This window comes from Helianthus annuus, chromosome 9 (genome assembly GCF_002127325.2).
Source record: "Helianthus annuus cultivar XRQ/B chromosome 9, HanXRQr2.0-SUNRISE, whole genome shotgun sequence".
Lineage (NCBI taxonomy): Eukaryota > Viridiplantae > Streptophyta > Magnoliopsida > Asterales > Asteraceae > Helianthus > Helianthus annuus.
Window position 1 is genome coordinate 62,811,191 of NC_035441.2, and position 22,273 is coordinate 62,833,463.

At 40.7% G+C, this 22,273-nt stretch overlaps 1 pseudogene; it reads right to left on the reverse strand.

The window, feature by feature from the left end:
- Positions 1 to 335: 335 nt before the first annotated feature.
- LOC118482009 lies at positions 336 to 1,597 on the reverse strand (annotated as a pseudogene).
- Positions 1,598 to 22,273: the final 20,676 nt, after the last annotated feature.

Sequence of the window (22,273 nt, forward strand, 5' to 3'; positions counted from 1 at the left end):
AAAACTTGATTAGATGTTGTGAGTGATGAGTGATAAGCGCCCATCCTAACAAAGTAAATACTAATGTCCTTTTTGCAATAGAATGTCCATTGGCTTATTTAAAGAAACATCTTTCTTAATGCATTTATTATTAGTAGGAGTTTATTCTATCTTTACTCAAAAAGGTGCATTTTGGAACAATGCAACCAAATATTGACACTAAAAACTCAATTACAACAAAATTAATCAAACGTAATCAGTAATATCTCATTTAGACAAGGACAAACATTTGCTCTATCCCATGAAATAAAATGGCTGCTTTAAAGGAGAACAAGCTCAATTTAAAGCCATTCTTAAAAACACAATCAAAGGTTGTTTATTCCTCCAATTTTTGAGTTCTTAGAAAACCGACAGAAATCAAAAAGTTACAACTGCATGCATATAATTGTTGCTGATCATAACAATACCAATTTGATAGGGAAATAACATAAACGGGGATTGTTTCTAGAGATAGAAATAGAGTTGATCTACTCCTCCATTGCCAGTTCCTCAATAATATTCATCTGGTTGAGTGGATTATTAGAAGCTTGAAAATCACCATACTTGCAACACGAAGGCAAAATCGATCCAATCCCAAGCTGATGATGATGATTATGATCGGTATCCACAGCAACCGGATCCTTACGTGCGATCACAACCGAGTTAATAACCTCATCTTGGGGATGGAAGATTGACAAAACCTCAAACCCTTGAAGATCTTCTGGGTTGACAACCGGGTACAGAAAAGCCCGAGCACCATGAGCACTCCTTAGCATCAAGACCGCACCTGTGCCATGTACTTAGCCAGATGTTTGATCACTTTAACCTTCTCATCAATATCCATCCCAACAAGTGCAGCCAAGAAAACAACATCATACTCTTTCAAACCATCAGTCACCTCCATGATGTCCATTGTGTGGAAGAACATCCTCTTGGACAAGTCGTCATCGGACGAAATGAGGCGTGAAGCCATCGTGTTAGCCGAATGGTCTATGTCATAGTTGTGGAAAGATGCTTGCTTTAGATGGTATGAAGCCAAGACAATTGAAGTGAGAGGTAATGGGCCGGAGCCCACAAACGCTACGCGTTTGGGGACGACGACATCTGGTTGATCATGAGTAGAGTAGTGTTGAATAAGGATGTCGAATTCGAGTTGGCTAAGTTGAGGTAGTTGGAGTAGTAAGGGAAGACATCTAGATGGTTAAGAGGATTAGGGTAAGAGGCTAAAAAGAGTTGAGAAATGAGCCTCTAAATGGCCCTCAGCCTCACCACAAAGTCTAATGAGTTTAGACCTTGTTTCTTGGATGGTTTGTGGAAGAGTGGTTATGTTGATGGAAGATGGTGGGATGCATGTGGTTACAAGCTCGGTGAAGAGAGTGTTAACATCTGTTGATGGTTTGAGAGTTTCGAGTTTGGAAATTTTGTGGTAAATTTCGCACACTTTTGTGACCAAATCGGCTTCTTCGTGGTGGAGTGAACCCATGTCGACACAATGAGGTTATGAGCAAAAAGAAAAGATTCTGGTGAAGTTGACAAAGGTTAAGAAGTCAAGAGAGAAAAGAGGGAGAGAGAATTAGGTTTTTGTGGCGTTTACATAGAGAGTGTGGCCTATTTATGGACAAGTAGTGGGTCCCACATTGGTAAAGACAAGTAGTGATTGGTGAGCCTTGGCGCCTTGCTTTCTTTATAGGTTAGGTTAGGGTAACTTTTTCCTTTTTGTTTAACTGAAATTTTATTTTTAGGCTCCAAGGGTCTGGTATAAAATCACTAGGGCTTTATCACGTCATATATCACGTAGACGACACATAAGGATAGGACTTTATCGTTAACTTACACGGTGTGTAATAACGCCCGTCATAAAACCTCTTTTAACTATATTAAAAAATAAATAAATAAATAAAAGCTGATTCATTAACTTTGGTGGGGCCCCTTGATTTCATCCGCTCGCGGCGCTAACCCTTTGGCGGAATCAATTTATAGCACCCCTTTAACAAAAGCGGGGTGGGAGTGGGGTGCCAAAGGACGCCATGGAGCTTATGTGGTAGGGGACGCCAAGCCACACCCTCTGGTCTTATGGAAAACAACCTCACTCAATTTCACATAGGCTTATTCAAGAAGTTAAACTAATACTATATATGAAAATTATTTTGTTAACGCCAAATAGGTTTACTAAAAAGTTAGAAGGTAAAGATTCATAACATCAAGAACAAACCAACTGAACAAAAAGCTCTTAAAACCCTTTTGGACCTAGAGACTAGAACTAGTTTATCATCTATCACACATACACATGAATATATATACCCACATGCATACGTACATATATACATATGAGATGCAAATTAACATTAATAAATACGCCTATGTGTAAAACTTTGTAAATTTTGGGTATTTTATTCAAGATCTAGTGAAATCTGAAAAAGTTTTGTGTACACCTTTATGTGTGAAAAAATAAATAAATATAAGGTTCCATTTATAAATAGGATGTTACAAACATAGAGATTATAAAAGTTGCGCATGTTTAACATTTAGAGATCCATCTCATTATTCATGCAAATAGAAATACTAAATTCATAATTAATTCTACACTTGTTGAATATCAATGACGTCATGAAAATACATATTAGCTAAACCAATTAGAATTTGTGGGACTGTAATCGGTTTGGATGCGGTCCACGCTTCATGGGACTGTATGTTGTTTTTATTGAAGTTGACCTTTCAAAAAAAAAGAATTTGTGGACTATATATAACTTCGTGTGTAGAACGCGTGTTTAATTTGCAAAGGTGTAAGTATCCATATATATAAAAGCAGGTTGCGTTCGAATATGGAAATGCATGAGAGGCAAAAATAAACATTCGGTTCTTGATGTAGATGCTATAAATTGACATTTTTGGTTTTATTAACATTTGTTAGTCTATTGACACTTTAAAAATATCAAATTAAGAATCTATGAACTATAGAAATATCTAATTGTACACCTACCAAGGTAAAGCGCAACACGGTTCTACAGGAGACGTTATTTGGATGCCTAATTTAACTTATAAGTAACCAGGGCCGGCCCTAAGAATTCATGTACCTTTTTTGAGTTTGAAAAAAATGTGTCCTTAGGCCTTAATGAAATTGAATATGTGTCTCGCTAAAGGTCTAAACCTAATGCAAAGGGATTAACAACTAATCTAAACCATAAAAATAGTTTTGTAAGGGGGCTTATGTTGGTGTTTGTATGGGTGTACCCTATTAAAAAATTTATCTACTATAATAAAAAGAAACCAACTTTTAGACACGTGTCATACATTGAAGGCATCCTCAAATATATATTATCTTATATTAATTAGATAAATAATAAATTAATATTAAATCTTATCATATACTTTAATAAATATAATCCTTAAATCTAAATTGTTAATTTAATATTATTTTTAAAACAAATATCTGTCTTTCCTACTTATCTTATATTAGATATATAAATAATAAATTAATATTATATGTTATCTAATTTATTAAAAATATAACTTTGTTTATTATTTGGTATACAAATTATATTTATTCAAATCGTGTAAAATGTGGGGTTTTAAAAATTTAACTTTTATTATTATTATACAAAGTTACATTTATATAACCCGTGTAATACACGAAGTTTTTAAGGATATAACTTTTTATCATTTGCTATGTAAAATTAAATTTATTCAATACGTGTAATACACGGGGTTTTTAAGGATATTTGGTAGATTTTTCAACCCGATTATGCACGGGTTTTTTAAAGATACGACGTTTTAGTATTTAATATAAAAATTACATTTATTTAATCTATGTAATACACATGGTTTTAAAGATATTATGGACCACACCGAGGGACAGGGCCCTGAAGCGAAGGACGGGAACGAGCGGAATCAATGTGTTCCAATTTCTGGCCTTGCACCGACCATCCAATGGACCATGGACTAAACGGCCACTACCTGAAAGGACTATGTCCATGGGACCGCCCCCCCCCCCCCCCCCACAAGGTACATCTCGCGCCTATGGGCCGCTATAACTATCCAAAATACACTCGAAACTGGAAGGATAAAAAACCCACCGGTGGACTGCCAAGCTACAAGTCCTACGAGACAGGAGCGGGATTCTCTAAAAAGCCAAGGTCGTGGGTGGCCAAGAGGGCCTACTTGGAGACTTGGATCTCAGCAGGAAATGCGAAGGTTGCTTAAAGCCGGCCGGCCAATAGGCGAAAGAGAATAAACTAGTTCTGATCTGAGTAGGCTCATAACATAATAGGGAATACCCTAACCCTGGGAACCAGGGCCTGGCTATCCTTCGTTTGCGGTCGACTTAGATTTATTCAATACGTGTAATACACGGGGGTTTTTAAGGATATAATTTTCTTATTATTTGGTAGATATTTCAACCCGATTATGCACAGGTTTTTTAAAGATACAACTTTTTTAGTATTTAATATAAAAATTATATTTATTTAATCTGTATAATACACATGGTTTTTAAAGATATAACATTTTTCTTTAGATCTATTCAACACGTGTAATATACGGGGTTTTTAAGGATGTAATTTTTTTTTATCATTTGGTAGATTTATTCAACCCGATTATACACGAGTTTTTTAAGATACGACGTTTTTAGTATTTGGTAAACAAAATTACATTTATTTAATCTGTGTAATACACATGGTTTTTAAAGATATAACTTTTTTTATTATTTGATATATAAAATACATTTATTTAACCCGTACAATATGCGAGTTTCATAAAGATATAATTTTTTATTATTTAATATATAAAAATACATTTATTCAACCCGTGTAATACATGGGATTCTAACCTAGTATTTTACATACACATATCGGGTTTTTCATAAAAAAACGTGCCTCGAAATATCGGGCCCTGGCCGGTGGTCCTCCCCAGGGCCGGCCATGTAAGTAACCTTTTTTAGATATAAAAATATTAATAAGAACTAGGTTTAAAGAAGTTCGACGTGTTGCGGCGAATTTTTTTGTTATTTAGTTTGTGTTTACATGTGTTTTGAAATCACTACGAGCGTGTTGCGAACATAACTGCTAACAAGAATAAAAAGAAAATGTAGAAAAAACTAAAAGATAACCCAAAGAAGATCAACCAAAAAGTTGTATGGTAACGATGTTGTTCGTATGAAAGCCGTGGTCAGAGATGAGAAAATTGTTCTGGGAACCGATACCAAATTTGCCGAATCGAAAGACCTTAAGTATCAATTCGGTACCGACTTTTGGCGTTCCTGGTACCGGTTCACTACTGTTTTTTACCTTCATATACCGGTACCGTAACCGGTATTTTTGATATCAGTACCGATTCTGTATCGGTTGGCACCGAGCTCATCCCTACCCCTGAAACTAAAAAAAGAAAAAATTAAAAGTTGAAGAAAATCAACAAAAAAATTGTACGATACCGTTGTTCGTATGGTAACCGTGATCAGAGATGAGCAAATGGTACCAGGTAGCAACACTGAATTTCCCGAACCAAAGATTTCCAATATCAATTCGGCACCAACTTTTGGCGTTTTCTGTATTAGTGTTGGTTTTTACCTTCATGTACTGGTACCGAACAGGACGGTACCTGTATTTGCGATACCAGTACTGGTTTGATAACGGATGACACTAGCTTATCCCAACCCTTGATATTAAAAAAAGAATTAAAGTTAAAAACTAAAGAAAATAACTATTATTATAATATTAAAATAATAAAAGTATTAAAAGAACTATATATTATTATAATATTAAAATCACTATTTATTTCAATTCGTTTATTAATATATAGTAAAATATATAGTAACTTCTTAATTAGATTCTGAATAGATATGGACCCGAATCTATTTAGAACGGGCCAAATATTATGGTTAAACTTGGATGTTACACTTTGAGCCACGTGTCACTAAAACAATTCTCACATGATGTTGTGTCAAGCAGTAGAAATGGGCATGACATTATGGGTTGGTTACAACCGACTCTGTGACAACTCGCACTTTCAAGAGTCTTGTAATAGTTCTTTCCTGCTTTGTGTTAAGTTGTATACGTGTTAGTATGAATAAACTGGATTGAATGTTTTAAATGTTTGAATTATTGTTAAGTGTTATTTGTTTTATATGAACTCGATCACACAACACCTTTGGGTTGCACACCCCACTCTCGACCGCACACCCCCATCTCGTGTACATTTGTTCTCGGCCCAAATCCATTCGAACCCAAAGATGGGTCCGGCCCGTTCCCCTTGTGCGCATACAACACAAGGATTGGTGTGTAATCCCATAATTTAGCAAAACAGAAAACACACAAAATCCTAAGCTCTCTCTCTCTCTCTCCTTCTCTCCTTTAAAACCCGACAGCAGCCTTTCCTTCGGTTCGAAGATCCTACCGACTCATCGTGATATCTTCGGTTAGTATAATCTCTTCATTGTTCAAATCACATCCTCTTGTGTTACATAGTTGTATCGATGCATGATATGTGTATGGGTTAATCATGCTCTGCTTATTATTTGATGATTAAGATTGATTGTTAGATCCAATATAAGACCATGAATGATGTCGGTTGATCGCTAGAAATTGGGTTGGTGTTGTTCATATGTATGTATCGCATGACAAGGATAGGATGAATCTTAGGATCTTGATAGTCTATGAATGCATGGTTTGTGAATGAATGTTTGATAGTATTTTTGGGTGTTTCGTCCGAGTTGTATGATAATCATGAGATCAATGGTTTGGCATGTTAAAAACAGTTTTGTTATATGATTTTGCTTAAGTTTTAGTTGATGATTAGGGTTGTATGATGATATAGGATCTTCGAGATAACCATGTTAATTGATCCGGTTTGAATGTTGATTAATGGTTGTTCATGATTAGATGATATTTAGCATTGCATGAATGTGTTATTTCTGCTAAATGATTGTTGTTTGATCTGATTGAAAGATGCCAAAAATTGATAACTGATGTTACGGAAATAATTGGCAATTAAAAAGGAAATCAGTTACATCTTCATGGGTTTTGACTGAGGTTGCGAGTCGAGACCTCATGGTTCCGACTCGAGACCACACCTTCACAAAAACAAGAGAACTCGAGACCATGGTTGCGGGTCCGGTTTCGACTCGAGACCTGACTCGAGACCCCAGGTCTCGACGTGTATTGCATGACCTGAAACCCCTAGTCTCGACTCGAGACCCTCTGGACTACAACTCGAGACCGCATGATCTCGACTCAAGATCTCTAGTTGCGACTCGAGACCTCATGGTCTCGACACTTAACTTAACTGGGCTGCACTGAATTGGAACTCGCACACTGCCAACAGGCCCATATACTTGGGCCGCACACTTGGGCTTTAAACGTGCACTTGTATGTTACTGTTAACTGTCATGCTTTACATGCTATGTCGTGAACCTTACTTGTGTGACAACCCTCACAAAACCAGGTATCCGTACGATTTAATTAACTATTAATTGTTGCTCAATTACTGTGCTTGACTGAGATTACTGATAAACTGCTACTTGACTGTTGATACATGTACATATCTGCATCATACTTTGATTTCCGTCACTACATTATTTACTTACTAAACTCTAGTGACAAACATGATGCACAGTAGCACAGTAGCACTTGAACGGATAACCTATTGAACATGCTGATATAGCCAGCATCAGGCAAACACTGCCTCTAAAGGCCTGAATGAGCCAGAAATATTTTACTACACCCATAGTGTGTGTAGGGATACAAGGGTTGTTGAACTGCGTCTTTAGGAATAAGATACAGAGATTGGATGTGCCTAAAACGTACTCTAAGCACAAAACACAGCACTTTTATCAACATACTAGCTTCTAGCTAATTAATAAAGTGCCAAAACATGGGGAAATATTCCTGACACTTTGCTGAATAAATTGTGTCGCTAAAAATATTATTTACGACGCTTAAAGGATTACTTAAGCACTTTAACGAATTACTATCCAACCGAACAACCGGACTATACCCGGAACACAAAAATATTGCCAAAAATATTATTAGTCTTTTTCTGAGCCAGTTAGGGTCCCTGATTACCCTAACACCCGCTTTATAACGCGTCACGCAACTAACGGGGTTAATCCCTAAAGTTAACCAACTTAACGTAACTGAACACTAACTGAACATTTGGAATCAAACCAAGTGACCCCCCCCCCTTGGGCCGGTTTGGTCCCTTTGTAACTAGGGAGTACACCTTTTGATTATTTTATTTGATGTTGTGGATATCTAGAGAACATGTAACCCTTGGATTATGGCACTTGTTTATGTCTATAAATACAAGCTCCTACACAAGATTTCTCACACATTTCACCAACACTCAAACACTCTCTCTTGCTCTCTCCTATTCTCGGCCGAAACCACCCCCACCTACACACCCATTGTCGGCTTTTGATCACTCCATTCCAAGCACATACAAGGCTTACGGGTTCCATATTAGGAGTCTCGAAGCAAGCGGAAGTTGAAGGACCTCATTTCTTTGCTTTTATCCACGCCATTTTCGACTAGATTCTTCCCTAGCCCCGAGCTAGAGGTATAATGTTTAAAACTCACTCTTGATCGTATCTAAAGTGGTTAATATGATTTTTAACGGTTAAAAGTCGGAATCATGCGTTTTGAATCTATAAAGTCTACTAAAACTCGAATATTGTTGGTTAAAAGCTCATAACATGTGTAAATGTTGTAGTATTCGAATATGTTGATTATTGAGGCCCGATCTACGATGTGGTGGCTCTTATCATCGTTTAACCCGACTTTGTTAAGATCACGAATCTTGACATACGCTCGTTTCTATTCGGTACGAGGGTTAAAAGGTGAAACTCCACCACACGAGTAACATGAACTTGTGTAAAAGTATTTTGACTTGTAAAATAGTATTTAAAACGAGCCGATCTACGTATGTACAAGTGGTATATTCGTAGAACCAAGTGTCAAGAAAATCATGTTTTATAAAAGTTGGGTGACATGTTAACAAATATGATTTTTACAAACTACAAGTGTATAAACACTTGTGAAACGAAAGATCCGACAAAGTAACAATTTTTATAAAAGTTGTCGGGAAGTTGTAAAGGATGATTTGTTCTAAAAACGGGGTTTTTACAAGACTAAACTATTTTATACATAGATCCACTAAATATAAGCTGATCTACACTATGACTTTCGGAAAAACTACAAGTTAATGTAACAATGCGATTTTACATACTAGTCTACAAGTTTCATGTGTTGAAACTAGTTTGAAGTATCGGAAATTGATTGGTTGATTTAAAGAAGTGTTGGAATGATTTTGTAAAAGAAAATGATACGCTTGAAAGCGTGGCCACCTAGGGAAACTCTGGCGAAATTTTTCTAAAATCTAACACTTAGAATTATTTACAAGTGTTAAACTATTTTGAAATGTTTTCAAAATACATTTCGCCAAGACTTTATTTATTAAATAATCGGAGGTGGGATTTTCACAAAAACTAAACGTGATAAATATTTATTCGATAAATATATTTTTCACCACACTGTTTATGATTATTTTGTGAAAATATATAAATATTATTTTTAGAGTAAAAATAATATTTACAAACTTTGTCGAACCCAAAATAATACCAACGCCTACACGACAAACATATAAGTTACAACGGTAATTACTATTACCACTAAATTGCCAAAACGTAACTTACGCTTTGTACGGAAATATTCATAAATGCGTATTTTGTCAACGTATTATTTTGGAAAGTATTAAGTGAAGAGAAAATATATTATTTTTGAGAAAAATAATTATATTTTGGAATGAGAAATAAAATATATTAAGTGAGACTTAATATTATAAACGCGCATGTATTAATTCCCCCATCCTTGGGAAGGAGATTAACTACCAAATATATACAAGGAACAGTTGTCTAACTGTTTCCCGAAAATTAAACTATAAAGCTAAAGCACGGCCATCCGTCTAATAGAATTAGCACATGTAGGTCGTTGCACAGCTTTCGGACATTTGGAGTGCTTGATTTAGCGACGCACTGACTGTGAGTTCATGTCCCCCTTTTTTCTTAACTCTTTTCAGTTTTATAAACTGCGGGGGTGAAATACATGTTACTATGATTATGAAATACTTGATACATGGTATGGTTAGCGTAAGGAGGGTTATTACTTAGATCATGTGAGTGGGTAGGCGGGAACTGGAGGCCATTAATCCTCATTATAGGACCGAGGGACGTAAGCGGTAGATCTATCTGGGTGTAGCGAGCCCAACTCCAGGTCCAGCATAACGGGCCTCGGGGTGACTTTGTGCCCGACGCAAAATCCGCTAGGTTTGAGTCTTCCTACTTGCACTTCACACATATCAATGGCCTTGCAAACCATTGGTGATCTCTTTTTCCTTATTTGCTACATACCAGGGTTTTGATAAATACAAAGGTTTATTTACTCACTTTCGCATGAACTCGCTCAACATTATTGTTGATTTTTCAACTTACATGTATTTCAGGGAATTAAAGATCTGGCACGGTATGGCATGTTTTCCGCTGCATAAGTCACCAGGGTCATCCAGGGTTCGGGGAATGTGACTCTTTCCTGGACAAGTCACAGTCCTTGAATCATGTTGATGTTATGTTTGGGTTTGTAATGTTTAGACAAGTTTATGGTTGTTGGGTGATAACCCGTTAAGACAATGTTTTGATTATTATTTTAATGGATGATCTTGCATATTTTAAATTCATATAGCTTGTTATGATTAAGCTATGGTATTAAGAAGTCACACCAAATTAACCACGCTTCCGCAAAGCCAGGGTGTGACAGCTTGGTATCAGAGCTCTGATCATAGCGAACTAGGATTCCTTCTCGAGTCTAGACTATGATCACTAGGGCTCTCACGAAAACATTTTTACTGCATACCACTTAAGTCCAGATCCAAAACGTTTTTATAAACAAATGTTGAGCATATTTTATTTATTATTTTTAGGCTCAGTCTGGGAGGCTGAGGCTCGGTCTGGGAGACTGAGGCTCGGTCTGGGAGGCCGAGGCTCGATCTAATGGATCGAGGTAGTTGTCTAGTGGGACTAGGGAGTCAGTCTGGGAGGCTGGGAGAATTTGCTAGTGGGACTAGGGAGTCAGTCTGGGAGGCTGGGAAGAATTGGCTAGTGGGACTAGGAAGGACAGTCTGGGAGGCTGGGAGGCTAGTGGGACTAGGAGGATTGTGTGATTATTATTTGGTAACTTATGTGATTACCTGATTTACTGATTATTTGTGCATATTTGTGTTTGTGTTACAGACCCATGGACTCACCAGCCACGGGTGATTCAGATACCACCGGACCTTTACCCGTAGTATCGGACGACATTGTGTCTTCAGAGCACGAGGTGCATACCTCCGACTTCACCAGCACCGATGATGATGACTTCCAGCCCTTCGCTCTGCCCGATGGCGCTGATGAGCATATCGATGACCCACCTGCTGAGTATCTTCCCTTGGTAGCGATTCCAGCTCCGATACCCCTTGCTTCATATCCAGCATACGACTTGCTACCCGACGCCGAGGCTGACGGCGATGTTGATCTCTTTGAGGACGAGCCTTTCGAGGATGAGATTCCTGATGCAGCCCCTCTTCCCGCTGGCGATCTTTTGATGATCGCTGGTGCTCCTGTTGAGGACTCGCCCGCCCATTCACCCGTCCCAGACTCCTTTGAGTCTGTGGCATCTGCACCGTCTCACGAGGTGAGCACGCAGCATTTTGTACACGACTCGGACCCCGATCAGGCATCTTCTGCCGCACCCATTCCGAGCTTTGTGTTCGAGCACGACGACATTGAGGATTCTGATCCCGTTTTTCCTCCAGGATTTGATCCTGACCGCGATATTGAGTATATTCCTATGGACCAGCATATGGAGGACCCTGTTGATCCCGTTGATCCTGTTGATCCCTTTGATCCAGAGTTTGATTTTGATATGGCTTTTGATGACCCAGAGCCTGCCTTGGCCCCAGAGCAGGCAGTTGCTCTAGATCCTGTGCATGAGCATGACCTGGTACATGCCGGCGTTCCTGATGAGCCCATATTAGCAGACCCACCTGTTGGTGACCATCTTGTGGACATTCCTTTGATTGTTGACGATCATGTTATAGCCGATGATCCTGTTGTTGATCCACCCTTTGTTGATCCCCCTTTGATTGTTGATATCCCTGTTGACCACCCAGTTGAGCATGTTGTACCAGTTGACCCTGTCATTGCTCCATTTGATCCTGTTCCCCTCGAGCCTGAGCACGCTCTGTTTGCTGATCACCTGGATCCACCCGATGAGGACGCTCAGCACGGTTGGATACCTGCTGACGAGGATGTTCCACCGTTTCCCCCACGTCACACTGATGCACATCATACTGATTTCTCATTTCAGATCCCTGTGACACGGTCCGATGATTTCACCTTTCCGATCCCTCAGATTATACCTCCAGCGAGGCCTGGAGAGGGCTCCTCAGCCCACCCTTTTGGGCACATACCGATGTCTATTCCTTTCGTGCCTCAGATGACATCTGTTCCATCTTCTGTTTCACCTGTTCATGCAGCACCATTCGATCCCACCAGCACGCCACTGCTTTGGTCATCTTCCTCTCCGATGCCACCCACTGATCCATATCATCCATTCCATATGGGGCATACCATAGAGGACGTCTTGATGTCCTTTGTCCATCAGCATGAGTCCCATACGCAGCGACTCCAGGAGCTCGAGAGAGCTCAACTATCACTAGGTCCATGTCATGGTTAGACATCCTCACCTTTTCAGCCTTTTCGATCATTACCCCCGGACTTCGCTGCCCGACTTCTGACTTTGGAGCAGCAGATCGCTTCTGTTATTTACACTCAGCAGGCGATGGAGGAGGACTGGCTTCATCTACGCCGCTTACTCTACACTCACTTTCCCCCTCCTCCACCCCCATCCGCATAGAGCTCATCGGTGCTATAGAGGTAGACGTTGGTGAGACGACAGCGATTGTGACTGCACAGCCTTTTGGAGACCACCTGATGTTACTGACTTTTGTTGATACTTATTTGATGTACCTGATGTATGTGATACTGATATGATATAGTTTTGTACAGGGGTGATGTAGCCCCTATTTGATTGATGGTTGTATGCCACACTTACTACACTTTATGGTCTCGATATATGTAGCAATCGCGGTATTCTCACCATATCTGATGCACTTGATTTCTTATTTATATTTTTGTGACATGGGATGTTGGGACATGGGATGTTGTGTATATAATACTTGTGACCTGGGATGTTGGGACATGGGATGTTGTGTGTATAATGATTGTAACATGGGATGTTGTGTGTGATATATTGATAACATGAGATGTTATGTGCTATTACTATTACTATATTCGTATGCTTACTATGGCCTGACCGACGTATACATCTTTAGAAGATGCCGCCAAGACGTCAACCTCAGCCAATGCCTACTACTCAGGACGAGCTACAGCAAGTCATTGCTGCTGCTATTGCTCAATATGCTGCCTCGCAAGGAGGAATGAGTGGAAGCAACTCCGGCAACACGGGCAACAACAACAATCCACCGCATGGGTGTACTTACAAACAATTCTTGGACTGCAAGCCCATAAACTTCGATGGCACAGGAGGTGCTGTTGCTTTCGTCTGCTGGGCTGAGAAAACCGAGTCCGTACTTCGCATGAGCAAATGCGCGCTGGATCAACAAGTCACTTACATCTCAGGGCTATTTGTGGATGGAGCCCTATCCTGGTGGAATCTACAGGTCCAGACCCTTGGCGAAGCTGCGGCTTACGCACTGACCTGGACTGAGCTGAAAGAACTCATGCGCAAGAAGTACTGTTCTCGCGCTGAAATTCAGAGATTGGAGACCGAGTTTTGGCATCTAAAAATGGAAGGTTCTAAGATAGCTGAGTATGTTCAGAGGTTCCACGACTTGTCGCATGTGGTACCCTACATGGTTACGCCTGAGTTCAAGAGGATTGAACGCTTCATTTGGGGATTGGCTCCTCAAATCATCAGCATGGTAACCTCCTCCAAACCTGCAACTATCACTGAAGCCATTGATTTGAGTGTGGCTCTCACCGAAGAGGCAATTCGGTTGAACAAGTTTGATGAAACTGAGCCCAAGAAAAAGGAGACTCATGTGGAGTCATCTGGAGGAAACAACAGGAAGTTTTCGAATTTCAAGCAGGGCACCGGGATGGTGGTTAAGAAAGGGGAAGCGAATGCGCCGGCTCAAGATTCAGCTGGTGGTAGGAAGAAAGGTAAAGGATATATGGGTGCTCATCCCAAGTGTAGTTCTTGCCAACGCCATCACTCTGGCCGATGCGGGCCAAAAGTTTGTGAATCATGTGGAAAGACTGGTCATTCGAAGGATTCTTGTTGGGCTAATGCTGGCCGGGGAGGCCAAGGAGGATATGGGAATAGGAACAACCGCGGTGGTGCTGGGAACCGCCCACAAGGAAACCAGGGAGGTGATGGGAACCGTGCTAATCATGCTAACCAAGCGGGCGCCATGAATCGGAACCAGGGAAACCATCAAGCGGGAAATAATGGAGGGAACGGGCAGAGGCCCGGATGTTTTAATTGCGGAGATCAAGGGCATTACAAGAGGAATTGCCCAGAATTAAACTAGGCACGCGGAAGAGTTTTTAACATGGAAGCCAGGGAAGCGCGCCAGGATCCCAATGTTGTCACTGGTACGTTCCCTGTAAACCAACGCTATGCATCCGTTTTGTTTGATACTGGTGCCGATTATAGCTTCGTGTCGTTAGAATTTAGAAACATGCTTGGTTTAGCTGCTAGTAAGTTAGATATTCCATACTCAATCGAATTAGCGAATGGGAAGTTAGTAAAAGCTAACGAGGTGATTCGAGGTTGCGTAATCGAGCTGGGAGAGCGTGAGTTTGCTCTCGATCTACTACCGGTCCAGTTGGGAAGCTTCGACGTGGTAGTAGGGATGGATTGGTTATCGAGTAACAAGGCCGAGATAGTTTGTCACGAGAAGATTATTCGTATTCCGACCAATGATGGTGAGACCATTGTTGTTCATGGGGAGAAGCGTGAGACGCCGTTGAGGATGATTAGCTGCCTGAAAGCAAGGAAGTGTTTGCAGAAAGGATGTGTTGCTTTTCTGGCACACATTGTAGATAAAAAGGTTGCTGAGCCGAAGATCGAAGACATCCCTGTCGTGAGGGAATACCCAGAAGTCTTTCCAGAAGACTTGCCTGGATTGCCGCCTCAGAGACAAGTAGAGTTCCACATTGACTTAGTTCCAGGCGCCGCGCCTGTGGCTAAGGCACCTTACAGACTTGCTCCGTCTGAGATGCAGGAACTGTCGACACAACTTCAAGAGTTGTTAGACAAGGGATTTATCCGACCAAGCTTCTCGCCTTGGGGAGCTCCAGTTTTGTTTGTCAAGAAGAAGGACGGTAGTTTCCGTATGTGTATTGATTACAGAGAGTTGAACAAACTGACGATCAAGAATAGGTATCCCCTGCCAAGAATCGATGATCTGTTCGACCAGCTTCAAGGTTCGAGCTTCTATTCAAAGATCGATCTTCGATCTGGATACCATCAACTACGGATACAGGAAGAGAGTATTCCGAAGACAGCTTTCAGAACTCGATATGGACACTACGAGTTCCTCGTTATGCCGTTTGGGTTGACAAACGCACCTGCTGTATTCATGGATTTGATGAACCGAGTTTGTAAGCCGTACCTGGATAAGTTCGTGATTGTATTCATCGACGACATCTTGATTTATTCAAAGACGAAGGCTGAGCACGAGCAACATCTTAGAGCTATTCTAGAGTTGCTGAAGAAGGAACAGCTGTACGCCAAGTTCTCTAAGTGTGAGTTTTGGCTAAGAGAAGTGCAATTCCTTGGGCACGTGGTGAATGGATATGGAATCCACGTGGACCCCACCAAGATCGAGGCGATCAAGAATTGGGAAGTGCCAAAGACGCCAACCGAAATCCGGCAATTCTTGGGTTTGGCTGGCTACTACCGAAGATTTATTGAGGATTTCTCGAAATCGCTCAACCGTTGACGCTCCTCACGCAGAAGGATAAGAAGTTTGATTGGGGAATCAAACAGGACGAAGCATTTCAGATATTGAAAGATAAGCTTTGTAACGCGCCAATATTAGCTCTACCAGAAGGCACTGATGACTTTGTGGTATACTGCGACGCATCGCGTCAAGGATTGGGTTGTGTGTTGATGCAACGTCAAAAGGTTATCGCCTACGCATCACGACAACTGAAGGTGCATGAAAAGAACTATACCACGCATGATTTGGAGCTAGGTGCAGTGGTTTTTGCCTTAAAGATCTGGAGACACTACCTTTATGGTACGAAGTGCACAATCTTCACAGATCACAAGAGCCTCCAGCATATATTCAACCAGAAGGAGTTGAATATGAGGCAAAGGCGATGGGTCGAGTTGTTGAACGATTACGACTGCGAGATCAAGTATCATCTAGGGAAGGCGAATGTGGTCGCTGATGCCCTAAGTCGTAAAGAGAGAATCAAGCCCATAAGGGTTAGGGCTATGGAAATGATAATTCAAACCGACCTTTCCTCGCGCGTTCGTGCGGCACAGAAGGAAGCTCTCAAGGAGGGAAACCTTGAGGAAGAATATCTCCGTGGGATGGAGAAGATATTGGTGCCAAACAGGGAAGGAACGTTATGTTTTGAGAAAAGGATTTGGGTTCCTCTGTTTGGTGGTTTAAGAGAGGTTATTGATGTGCGTGAAGTGTGTTATATTTTTAGATATATATTTAAGCCCTTTTTACACTTTTAGCCAAGTTTTAAATTTATAAAACACGATATTTACTAACACTAAACACACATATGGGCAAGTGCACCCATCGTGGACGTAGTATAGTGTTGGTAAGATACCGAGGTCGTCCAAGGACACAAGAGCTTTTAATACCGGTTTATCCTCAACGTCTAATCAAATCAAAAAGTTAGAAAAATGTTTTAAACTAAGAAAAATAAAAACTAACTAAATGCTGAAAAAGAAAATAAAATAAAAACAGATAGACAAGATGAATCACTTGGATCCGACACGTGTATTAGTATAACCTTTGATTATTTTCGCACTTTTGCACTTGTTTAAGAGATTATCTTAGTTATTGTAGTAGGCCCCTTTTTCGGAGGTGACGTTACCCTCAACCCAGTAGTTTGAGTCAGCAAGGATACAATCCTAAAGGGTTGGATTATTGAAAGATAATGAATTAAGTTATTAATGCAAATTATGGTAGGCCCCGCTTTTGGCGGTGACGTTACCCTCGGCTAAGTAGTCTGAGTCAGCAGGGATACAGTCCTAAATAGCCGGGTTATAGTATTAATAGTAGTTAGCTTATGAGGGGGTCAAAGAGTTTGGATCCCCGCCATCCAATACCTATGGGCATTGAAGGAGATCCTACTAAATTTGACCCAGGTCCCAAGCAGGACCTCTAAACGCTGAACAAGGGCAAGACCTTTACCAAACCGTTCCCTTAACCCCCGACCAGGTAGCCAACATACCTCCATATAGACCGTGGAGATATGAATGGTGAAAATCTTTTATTTTATATAGACAGTAAAATAACGCCAAGACACCACGGACAAACGATAAGGAAAGATCACCTTCAACATAAGTAACTAGTTATTAAAGTCATTAATACAAAACCAAATAAAAAGTGCAAAAGATTAAAAATAAAAAGTATTATACTAAACACTTGTCTTCACCAAGTGATGTAAGAGACTTAGGCAAACATGGCCTTGATTGTCAAGAACTCTTACGATCAATCTTGGATCCCGAGACGACTCACACACTCTATGATGGACAATGGATGATGGTGGTGGATGATGGTGTTATGGTGGTGGTGGGTGGTGGATGAAGTGTGAGAGAGGTGGTGTGCCAAGGGATGAGAGAGAATGAAACCAAGCTCCTCTATTTATAGGCTGAACAGAACGCTGGACACGGCCCCGTGTTCGCTGAACACGGCCCCGTGCCCGTCTGACATTCTCTCTCTTCATTAATTGTAATTGCGAATTACAATTAATGCGCCTGCTGTACTTTCAACACGCCCCCGTGTCCGCTGGGCACGGCCCCGTGGTGAGCAATGGAAGCTTCTACTGGTTTGTCTTTTCTGCTGCTTCCTGGGCACGCCCCCGTGTTCACTGGACACGGGGCGTGTTCAGGCTCTGTTCTCTTCTCTTTGTCTTGGGAGGTGCCGTTGAGGGTCCGGGCAGTTTACTTTTGTTCCTTTTCTTGTATTTATGGTAGAATTAGTGGTCTTTTTGCTTCTTTTGTGATTTTGAGCTCATTTCATCCTGAAAATACAAAAGGAAGACAAAAACACTCTTTTTCCAACATTAGTACTTAAAAAGGGTTAGTTTTATGCCTTAAATGATGTGTTTTATATGTTGCATTTTACACACATCAAATACCCCCACACTTGAACTTTTGCTTGTCCTCAAGCAAAACTCTTTTAATGTGGCTTACACTCCCAAATGGAATAGGTAGAAGAGAAGTTTTTTTTTTTTTTTTTTTTTTTTTTTAACTTGTCCTAGAGTGTCGGGAATCCAAGGTTTGTATAGGTTTTATTTTTACCTTATTTACAACCTTATTCGTCATGGTTTATTTTGAACTTTTCATAAGATAAACTACTTAATTTGGCATAGCATGCCTTAAAATTCCATTTATATACAAGTTCACATACCTCACGGGAGATCACTCAATCACTCGGCCGAAGGTGTATATTTAAGTGAATCGCTCGAGAGCGGCACGGATTTACATTTTCCATATGCTTGCCAAGCGATCAATCCTCCTCCTTTTTAACTTTTTACCTTTGTAAATATCAAGAGGTCTTTTGGGGTGAAGGCTTGGGTTTAAAGGTGGGTGGTTGGTTAGTGGTTAGTAAAAAGGGCGAAAAATCGTAACAAGTGTCGGTTTTCGTAAAATACCTTATTTTTGGTGATATTTATTTTTGAAGTATTTCTCCAAACAAGCTTTTTGTAGCTTATGTTTGTCTTTGACTTCAACATTTTTTTTTTTTTTTTTTTTTCGATCACGTAAAGGTATGTTTATGAAAAACCGAGTTTGTCACTAAAATAAAGGTGAAAAGATGAAAAAGGTTTTTGGTGGGTAGAAAATTGTTTTGGGGGTAATGAAATGAAAGGTTTAGGCTCAAAGGGGTTTTCTAGGGGGATTTTGGGTAGGTAAAAAAAATTGAAAAATAATGGTTTTGAAAGAAAAATAGTTAGTCCTAATGCCTCCATCATTTACTTACTTGGGTTTAAGTTGGTAAGGACCGGGAATGTATCGTCGTGGCAAGTTCTAGATTTGTAAAGACCGAGCGGCTATTCACACAAGAAACGAAAAATGAGCATTTAATCTAAATATGTGTATTTTTATGCTCCATAAAGGCTCAAAACTCACTTTTTGTGGGAATGGGTTTTTTTTTTTTTTTTTTTTTTTTATGTGACCAAGCATATATAATCGAATTTTAGCTAGACTTGTTATACCGTTTCATAATTTTCTTATGTTAGTTCTTTTTATCATGACGCTATCGGTTGTAAGTTTGTAAAAATATAACCCTTTTATAACTTGTTATTCCCAACTTAAACTAAGACAAGTAAATAAAAAAAAATGAAAAAGTTTTTGAAAAAATTTGGGGTGTTTAGCGGTTCCAATAGAGTTTTGTGTAAGGCTTGTTTTAGGATTTTGCAAAATTCCAAGGTTTTAGCATCCCCCCCACACTTAAATTACACATTGTCCTCAATGTGTCCAAAAATAGAGTTTTTGGTTGATTAGAATATGTAAAAGTGTGTTTAAAAACAAAGATTTGTGTTACTGGCACTCTGGACACGGCCCCGTGTTGACCGGGCACGGCCCCGTGGTCAAGTGCCAGTAACAAAAAATTATAGAATTGAAACAGAAGCCTGGACACGGGGGCGTGTTCGCTGAACACGGCCCGTGTCCAGTTACCTGAACTGGGTGATTTCCTGCAGGGGGCTCAGCACGGGGCCGTGTTGGTTGGGCACGGCCCGTGTGGAGCCTTCTGTTATGGAGATTTTTGTCGGTTTGTTCTGTTCTTCTGCATGGTTCATTTTTTCTCGTTCCCTTTTTCATCCATTACCACCATGAGTCCATAAATCATAAAAACCATCATAACATTGCTAATAGAGAGATTACATAATATAGTTAATTAACTAAGGGGTACATAAGGTTATCATAAAGGTTCTACTTATTTAGGAAAATTTCGGAAATAGCTTCCCGATGTAGAAACATTCTTCAGCCCATGGCTCCTAGGTTCTCACTCAAAGCCATTCTTCTATCTCCCTTGGGAGGTAGAAGGTAGCTTCATTCTCGTCGGTATCTTGAGGAGGAGCGCTTACCGGGACTCCTTGCACTACCCTTGGTTGCGATACTTGGTGCAAGGCGTGCCATTCTGCTGGGATGATAACCTCGGGTACCACATTCCACGCCCTGTGTGTAATCACCGGAACCAAAGGCGGGGAAGCAAGAAGGTTTATCCTTTGGTGCAGAAGGTTTACTTCTTGCAGGCAGCCCTCCAAACTTATCGTCAGATGATTAACGCGATCCACCAAAGCTTCTTCTACACTTGTCAATTCGTCCACGGCTTCCCTTAAAGCGTAAACGTAGTTTACTAGGGAATCCTCTGCGGTGGACGATCTCCTTCCATTTCGGTTATTCCTTGAAGATGCTCCGCTGTTCCGGCTGGCCATTTTCTGCGAAATAAGCCGAGGAACTAAATTTTTACAAAACAGTACCTCGAACACGGCCCCGTGCTCAGTGAGCACGGCCCCGTGTTCACTGTCTGCAGGAATTTTTGTCTAATGGTTCTAGGTTTTTAAATTATTTCTATATACTTTCGTCGTGTTATGAGCTTAGATAATTTAAAAACACAGTTATGGAACTAACTTTAGACAAGAATCCATAGCGAAAATTCCTACAAACCTTGCATAGAAGGTTGGAATCATGGGTTTCCAAGCTTCCATGGAGGTAGGGTTTGAAAAATTTTTGGAAGAAGAGGAAATGAACAAAAGTGGAAAAGATAAGATGGTCCTTAGGAACCTTCTTTTGGTACTTACCTAGGATGGTATATGTGAAGATTCCAGGGATCTCTGCTTGGTGGAGTGGTCAAAAATGAGCAGGATTCAGGCTGCATTTAAAGAAAACGACAGCACACTGAACACGGCCCCGTGTCCGCCGGACACGGCCCCGTGTGCAGAGGAAATCCTGACACATTTTGTCCGTATTCTGACAGAATCAGCAGAAAATCTTCTGAGCGAACACGGGGTCGTGGTGACCGGACACGGCCCCGTGTCGGAGGGCTGTCTCTTGGAGTTTTGTCTTTTCTAAGGCGCTTACTTATATCGGGTGGCTCCTGACTTGTTGGAACAACCCCAAAGTGCCTAAGATACCTTAATTGTCCTATACTAAGGCGAGAACGCAAGAGGTTGTCGGTGAGGGTAATTCCTATTTTCATTCTAGGTGGACAAGTCCAACCCTTTCCCGGGCTCTCGTTAAAGAAGGTGTATGCCGAATCGCTCAGGTCTATGTATGCACCGAACGAGGTCGATGGGGAGTCCTTCACGGCACAATCGGCACAGGGACGACTATCGTCCACGTCTTGTCTAGGAAGAAAGGTATTTTCGGGAGCAACGAGGTTGTCAGAATGCGGTTCCAACATTTCCTCATGGTCATCGTCTTGGGATGGATCTAAGAAATCCTTCCTAAGTTCTTTTGACCAATTTAGAAGTAGTTCTTCTAGTTGAAATAGCTCGTCAAGGAGCATATCTCCTAGAATATCCGGTTGGGCGCATTCGAGGGAGAAATAGTGTTTATTTTTACTTTCGCCCCTCTTAAGGCTACAAGGAATTGGTGGATCTATATAGTGTGGCCTATAAGTGAGGAAGAAACATTTTAATTCCTCGTGTTCGCCTCCACATATTTGACACCACAAACCATAAGAGTGCCGAAAGTAAAAAGAATCACTATTACTCATGTTTGTATCAGAAGTTACCAACCGCCGGGATCAAACGGTTCTGTTTTCAGCAACTGAATCTTGGGCACGGGGGCGTGTTGAGTGGACACGGCCCCGTGTTCAGCCTACTGTCTGATATAAAACAGGATTGCCAGTTCCAATGATTGGGCACGGGGGCGTGTTCAGCGGGCACGGCCCCGTGCTGAGCTCTGCAGAAGCTGAAAAATCTAAAAAAAATCCTAAAAATTTA